The following is an 8,261-nucleotide window of genomic DNA, read 5'->3' as shown; positions in this document are numbered from 1 at the left end:
CGATGAATTGGTGCTCATAAGTTACTTTTGCCAAGGGATAATCCCTTAAGACAAGCTCCTTCTTGATGCCTCAAGTGGAGGATTTCTCACTAAGAACAAAACCGCAACAGAGGCTTGGGAAGTCATTGCAGACTTGGCAGATTCAACTCAACATTTAAGGATAAGAAAGCTCCAACCAAAGGCTATAAGTGAAGTCTCACCTTCCGGTGATGCTATCTTGACCAAGACGCTGGGTGAGATGACGGTCTTGTTAAGGCAAATCACTCAAGGCCAACAAATTCCACAAATGTTGCTATCTCCTCCACCCCAACCTTCTAGAATTGAAGGACCTCCTAGATCTTATGGTATTTGTGCTTGCAACGGTCACTACACCGATGAGTGCCCTCAAATCTAAGAGGACAACACATTGGCAGTGGCAAATCCTTACCCACAAAGGTCCAATTACAATCAAGGCAATCAAGGATCTCATCACTATGGAGGGAACCAAAGTCAAAGATGGAGAAATAGCTCCCATCAAAGGTGAAACCAACCATCTCAAGCTCAACCTTATTCCAATCAACAAGTCTATTATCATCAACCCTCCCAAGGCCAACAACCTTACCATCAACCACCACAACCTCACTACCACCCACGATATCAACCACAAAGCTCACCTTATGCCCAACCCACTCAACAACCACATTCTCAACATCAAGCAAGATATCAACCACCATACACTAGGCCTAACCTCACTCAAAACAATCAACCTCCCTCTCCAAATTAACCTCATACGAATGATGCACATCAAAGCTTCATGCAAGAAGCAAGAAACATACATGGCAACCATTGCCGAAGCTTTATCTCGTTTGACTCTTTCTACTTCAAACACTCAAAATACCCATCAAGCTTCTACCTCTAGCGGTCTACCTTCTCAACCCCAACCAAATCCAAAGGGAAGCATTAATTCTATTACCCTTAGGAGTGGTACCAAGTTAGATGAAGTTGGTCTCGAGCCTACAAGTTTGAGCAAGGAACCCACAATAAAGAAATAGAAGAAGAAGTGGAGGTGGTTGGAGATGAGAAGAAAAATGTTGCAAGAGACGAGGAGGAACTATTAAAGGTCAAGGAGCCTAAAAGGAAGAACCTCTTGAAGAGCCTACACTAATTCCTTTTCCAACGTTAGCTAAAAAGCATGAAGACTTTGACACTAATGTGGTGGAGATTTTCAAGAATGTGAAAATTACCGTTCCTCTTTTTCAAGCCGTCCAACAAGTTCCAAAATACGCCAAATTCCTAAAGAATGTTTGCACTCATTAGGACAAGATTGGTGAGCTAAACAAAAGTCCGGTGAATGACTCTATTTCTTCTCTCATTTCGAAAAAATGTAATGATCCCAGTCCTTGTTTGGTAACTTGTGTGATTGGTGGGACGGAGTTCACGGATTGCATGTGTGATTTGGGAGCTTGTGTGAGCATTATGCCCCTCCCTATCTATGAGAAGTTAAACTTGTCACCATTGAAGAGGTTCGGAGCAAGATTTGTGTTGGCGGACAAAAATATTGTGTCGGTTGTAGGAATTACGGAAAATGTTTTGGTCAATATGCAAGGGTTGCTATTTTCGGTAGATTTTCATATCTTGGAAATCCCTCCAATTGATTTGGACAAGCCATCCTCTATTCTCCTTAGGAGACCATTTTTGAAGACATCTCAATTCAAGTTAGATGCATTTTCGAGAGCTTACTCATTTGAGGCCGATGGAAAAATAGTGAAGTTCACTTTGAATGGATCCAAGAAGCCCACTCTTGAATTCTACTCTATCTTTGGTTGTGACCTAATTGAAGATCAAGTGGTTGAGCCTAGTAAGGAGCATGAAAAAAAATGTTGTCAAGGAGCCTAAATCATTGGACCACACAGAATCCAAGCATGCTAAGGAGTTGGAAATCTTCCACCTTGGAGAGGTTCCAAAGGATGATCAATGAACTCATGCACGTCTAACTTAGGACGTCAAACCAAAGTGCTTGGTGGGAGACACCCCACTATGGTAACATTGTTCTAACCCTTCTCTTTTTATTTATAGTTCTTTGACTTAATTGCTTTCCTTTGATATGTTGCTTCACCTAGGATTAATTTAATATTTGAGTTAGATAGGTTAAGTTGCTTATGGGTCATGAATGTTTGAATGTTTGTATGTTTGGGGTTGAAATTTTGGTTGAGCTAAGGTTGAGCACCTTAGAATTTGGAAAATTTTTTTTAGAAAAACAGGGCATCGTGCGTGCGCACACTTTTGTGCGTGCACACACAATCTCCATATTTTGCGTCCTGTGCGTGCGTACGCACACTAGCTTGTGTGTCCATTGTTGGAAGCGCACACACAGCTTGTGCGTGGTCGCTCCCCTGTATTTTGCATCATGTGCATCCGCACGCCCTTGTGCGTATGCACGCACCTCTCTTCTCGCGCTATTTGTGCGTCCACACACACGTGTGCGTCCTCACACCACCTTGCACACCCTCTGCTGGGAGTGCGGGCATGCCCTGTGCGCAAGAACCCCGGACAAAATTCACCCTTGTGTGTGTGCACGGACCTGTGTGCGCACGCACACATGACCGTTTCCCAAGTAAAAAAAAATGTTCTCTGTGCGAGCGCACAGCTTTATGCGTCCACACACCTCGTTACACCCCCTCTGCTGGGAGCGCTCGCATGCTATGTGCGTCCGCATCCCCCCTCTGTTTCGCTTGCTGTGCGCACGCACAAGCCTCAACCTCGGCGTTAAACAGGGTAAACACCCTGTTGATCCAGCAGCTTCTTTCTCTCTTCTTCTACCTCTACTGCTGCACCACTCGCCCAACCCTTTCCAGTGACCCTGCCGCCGTCAGCCATTGCCACCTCTCTTTCTCTCTCTTCTTTCTTTCTTCTTCCTTTCTTTCTTATCTTTCTCTTTTCTTTCTCTACCCCCGGAGAGCTTCTCTGCCCCCGTGGAACTCCGGTGTATCTTTGGCGAAGCCAACCACCATGACCTCGTAGTGGCTATCACAAGTGTCACTGTTTCATCTTCTCATCTTGCTTTCTTTATCCTTTAATTTTCAGGTTTTTATTTTCTTTTCTTGTTAATTTTTGAATTTGTTTTAACTTTAGTTGAATGAATTAGATTGAGTTTATTGCTTTGTTTAATTATCTTTGTATTGCAAGTATTTGATCTTTGAATTGTTGGGTTGTTATTGTTTGAATTTGAGCTTAAATGTGATAAGTTTGCACAATACACATTAAGTATTTGATGAAATGCCTAAGTGAAACTTTTGTTTGATTCATATGAAATGACCATCATATGCTCTCAACCTATATCTTGTTTAGCATATTCTGTGATTTGTGTAACTTCAAATATGATTTTTTATGATTATCAACTTGAAATTACCAATGCATTCCCTTGTTTCTTGAACTTGAAGTTCCAAACACCCATGTCTTACATGACTTTTGATCCCTTGTTAATGGATGACTGGTTTCTGAATGCATTAATCTTAAATGAATTCAATTTTTCATTGTTTATCTTAGCAATTGAATTAAGTAATCACATTACAAGTGTTCATTCCTTGATGTCATGATCAAACATCTTTTGCTCTAACTTAAGCACATTGTTTATGTGATTCTCACACCTTCAGATAAACAAATGACATTTCACTTTGCTTAAATGGTTATTGTTGTTGTTGGTGCAAGAAATTGTGATCTCTACTTTTCACAACTAAAACAAATGGCTCCAAAAACTTGGTGCTCAATACCATGTTCTAAACATAATTTCACAACTTCGCACAACTAACCAGCAAGTGCACTGGGTCGTCCAAGTAATAAACCTTACGCGAGTAAGGGTTGATCCCACGGAGATTGTTGGTATGAATCAAGCTATGGTCATCTTGTAAATCTCAGTCAGGAAGATTCAAATGGTTATGGATGATATATGAATATAAAATAAAGATAGAGATACTTATGTAATTCATTGGTGAGAATTTTAGATAAGTGTATGGAGATGCTCAGTCCCTTCCGTCTCTCTGCTTTCCTACTGTCTTCATCCAATCCTTCTTACTCCTTTCCATGGCAAGCTGTATGTTGGGCATCACCGTTGTCAGTGGCTACAATCCCGTCCTCTCAGTGAAAATGTTCAACGCACCCTGTCACGGCACGGCTAATCATCTCTCGGTTCTCAATCAGGTTGGAATAGAATCCATTGATTCTTTTGCGTCTGTCACTAACGCCCAACCTTCAGGAGTTTGAAGCTCGTCACAGTCATTCAATCATTGAATCCTACTCAGAATACCACAGACAAGGTTTAGACCTTCCGGATTCTCTTGAATGCCGCCATCAATTCTAGCTTATACCACGAAGATTCCGATTAAGGAATCCAAGAGATAAACATTCAAGCCTTGTTTGCTTGTAGAACGGGAGTGGTTGTCAGGCACGCGTTCATAAGTGAGAATGATGATGAGCGTCACATAATCATCACATTCATCAAGTTCTTGAGTGCGAATGAATATCTTGGAATAAGAATAAGCTGAATTGAATAGAAGAACAATAGTAATTGAATTAATACTCGAGGTACAGCAGAGCTCCACACCTTAATCTATGGTGTGTAGAAACTCCACCGTTGAAAATACATAAGAACAAGGTCTAGGCATGGCCGTGAGGCCAGCCCCCATGATCTAAGATAGCATAAAACTACTCAAAGATAGCTACCCAGATGAGAATACAATAGTAAAAGATCCTATTTGTAGAGAACTAGTAGCCTAGGGTTTACAAAGATGAGTAAATGACGTAAAAATCCACTTCCGGGCCCACTTGGTGTGTGCTTGGGCTGAGCATTGAAGCATTTTCGTGTAGAGACTTTTCTTGGAGTTAAACGCCAGCTTTTGTGCCAGTTTGGGCGTTTAACTCCCATTCTTGTGCCAGTTCCGGCGTTTAACGCCGGGCAGTTTTGAACTGATTTGGAACGCCAGTTTGGGCCATCAAATCTCGGGCAAAGTATGAACTATTATACATTGCTGGAAAGCCCAGGATGTCTACTTTCCAACACCGTTGAGAGCGCGCCAATTGGGCTTCTGTAGCTCCAGAAAATCCACTTCGAATGCAGGGAGGTCAGAATCCAACAGCATCTACAATCTTTTTCAGCCTCTGAATCAGATTTTTGCTCAGGTCCCTCAATTTCAGCCAGAAAATACCTGAAATCACAGAAAAACACACAAACTCATAGTAAAGTCCAGAAAAGTGAATTTTAACTTAAAACTAATAAAAATATAATAAAAACTAACTAAAACATACTAAAAACAATGCCAAAAAGTGTATAAATTATCCGCTCATCACAACACCAAACTTAAATTGTTGCTTGTCCCCAAGCAACTGAAAATCAAATAAGATAAAGAGAAGAGAATATGCAATGAATTCCAAAAACATCTATGAAGATCAGTATTAATTAGATGAGCGGGGCTTTTAGCTTTTTGCCTCAGAACAGTTTTGGCATCTCACTTTATCCTTTGAAATTCAGAATGATTGGCTTCTATAGGAACTCAGAATCCAGATAGTGTTATTGATTCTCCTAGTTGAGGTGATTGGTGAATGGGTGAAGAAGAGAGAGAGTGGTGGGGTAGGTGGGGATCCTGTGGGGTCCACAAATCCTGAGGTGTCAAGGAAAATTCATCCCTGCACCAAGTGGCGAGCAAAAATGCTCTCTATGCCAATTCTGGCGTTAAACGCCGGGCTGGTGCCCCTTTCTGGCGTTTAATGCCAGCCTCTTGCCCTTTCCTGGCGTTTAACGCCAGTCTGGTGCCCCTTTCTGGCGTTAAACGCCCAGAATGGTGCCAGACTGGGCGTTAAATGCCCATTTGCTGCCCTTACTGGCGTTTAAACGCCAGCAAGGTCTTCCTCCAGGGTGTGCTGTTTTTCTTTCTGTTTTTCATTCTGTGTTTGCTTTTTCAATTGATATTGTGACTTCCCATGATCATCAACTTACAGAAAACATAAAATAACACAGGAAAATAGATTAAATATAACATTGGGTTGCCTCCCAACAAGCGCTTCTTTAATGTCAGTAGCTTGACAGTGGGCTCTCATGGAGCCTCACAGATACTCAGAGCAATGTTGGAACCTTCTAACACCAAACTTAGAGTTTGAATGTGGGGGTTCAACACCAAACTTAGAAGTTGGTTGTGGCCTCCTAACACCAAACTTAGAGTTTGATTGTGGGGGCTCTGTTTGACTCTGTTTTGAGAGAAGCTCTTCATGCTTCCTCTCCATGGTTACAGAGCGATATCCTTGAGCCTTAAACACAAAGGATTCTTCATTCACTTGAATGATCAATTCTCCTCTGTCAACATCAATCACAGCCTTTGCTGTGGCTAGGAAGGGTCTGCCAAGGATGATAGATTCATCCATGCACTTCCCAGTCTCTAGGACTATGAAATCAGCAGAGATGTAATGGTCTTCAACCTTTACCAAAACATCTTCTATAAGTCCATAAGCTTGTTTTCTTGAATTGTCTGCCATCTCTAGTGAGACTCTTGCAGCTTGCACCTCAAAGATCCCTAGCTTCTCCATTACAAAGACAGGCATGAGGTTTATACTTGACCTTAGGCCACACAGAGCCTTCTTAAAGGTCATGGTGCCTATGGTACAAGGTATTGAAAACTTCCCAGGATCTTGTCTCTTTTGAGGTAATTTCTGCCTAGACAAGTCATCCAGTTCTTTGGTGAGCAAAGGGGGTTCATCCTCTCAAGTCTCATTACCAAATAACTTGTCATTTAGCTTCATGATTGCTCCAAGGTATTTAGCAACTTGCTCTTTAGTGACATACTCATCCTCTTCAGAGGAAGAATACTCATCAGAGCTCATGAATGGCAGAAGTAAATCCAATGGAATCTCTATGGTCTCAGTGTGAGCCTCAGATTCCCGTGGTTCCTCATTAGGGAACTCATTGGAGGCCAGTGGACGTCCATTGAGGTCTTCCTCAGTGGCGCTCACTGCCTCTTCATCCTCTCCAAGTTCGGCCATGTTGATGGCCTTACACTCTCCTTTTGGATTCTCTTCTGTATTGCTTGGAAGAGTACTAGGAGGGAGTTCAGTAACTTTCTTACTCAGCTGTCCCACTTGTGCCTCCAAGTTTCTAATGGAGGACCTTGTTTCAGTCATGAAACTTTGAGTGGTTTTGATTATATCAGAGACCATGGTTGCTAAGTCAGAGTGGCTTTGCCTAGAATTCTCTGTCTGTTGCTGAAAAGAAGATGGAAAAGGCTTGCCATTGCTAAACATGTTTCTTCCACCATTATTGTTGTTGAAACCTTGTTGAGGTCTCTGTTGATCCTTCTATGAGAGATTTGGATGATTTCTCCATGAAGAATTATAGGTGTTTCCATAGGGTTCTCCCATGTAATTCACCTCTTCCATTGAAGGGTTCTCAGGATCATAAGCTTCTTCTTCAGATGAAGCGTCCTTAGTACTGCCTGGTGCAGCTTGCATTCCAGACAGACTTTGAGAAATCATATTGACTTGCTGAGTCAATATTTTGTTCTGAGCCAATATGGCATTCAGAGTATCAATCTCAAGAACTCCTTTCTTCTGATTTGTCCCATTGTTCACAGGATTCCTTTCAGAAGTGTACATGAATTGGTTATTTGCAACCATTTCAATTAGTTCTTGAGCTTCTGCAGGCGTCTTCTTCAGATGAAGAGATCCTCCAGCAGAGCTATCCAAAGACATCTTGGACAGTTCAGACAAACCATCATAGAAGATACCTATGATGCTCCATTCAGAAAGCATGTCAGAAGGACACTTTCTGATCAATTGTTTGTATCTTTCCCAAGCTTCATAGAGGGATTCACCTTCCTTCTGTCTGAAGGTTTGGACTTCCACTCTAAGCTTACTCAATTTTTGAGGTGGAAAGAACTTTGCCAAGAAGGCATTGACTAGCTTTTCCCAAGAGTTCAGGCTTTCTTTAGGTTGTGAGTCCAACCATATCCTAGCTCTGTCTCTTACAGCAAAAGGGAATAGCATAAGTCTGTAGACCTCAGGGTCAACCCCATTAGTCTTGATAGTGTCACAAATTTGCAAGAACTCAGCTAAAAACTGATGAGGATCTTCCAATGAAAGTCCATAGAACTTGCAATTCTGTTGCATTAGAGAAACTAATTGAGGCTTAAGCTCAAAGTTGTTTGCTCCAATGGCAGGGATAGAGATGCTTCTCCCATAGAAGTCGGGAGTAGGTGCAGTAAAGTCACCCAGCACCTTCCTTGCATTGTTGGCATTGTTGT

The 8,261-nt window shown here is 41.9% G+C and overlaps 1 non-coding gene across 1 annotated transcript; it reads left to right on the top strand.

The window, feature by feature from the left end:
• The first annotated feature begins 7,764 nt into the window (after positions 1 to 7,764).
• LOC130958726 (small nucleolar RNA R71) lies at positions 7,765 to 7,872 on the top strand. Its single transcript, XR_009077833.1, has one exon. It is a non-coding gene; the product is annotated as a small nucleolar RNA R71 (small nucleolar RNA).
• Positions 7,873 to 8,261: the final 389 nt, after the last annotated feature.

The sequence above is a fragment of the Arachis stenosperma genome, chromosome 10 (assembly GCF_014773155.1).
Source record: "Arachis stenosperma cultivar V10309 chromosome 10, arast.V10309.gnm1.PFL2, whole genome shotgun sequence".
NCBI lineage: Eukaryota > Viridiplantae > Streptophyta > Magnoliopsida > Fabales > Fabaceae > Arachis > Arachis stenosperma.
This window is presented reverse-complemented; position numbering and strand designations above follow the sequence as displayed.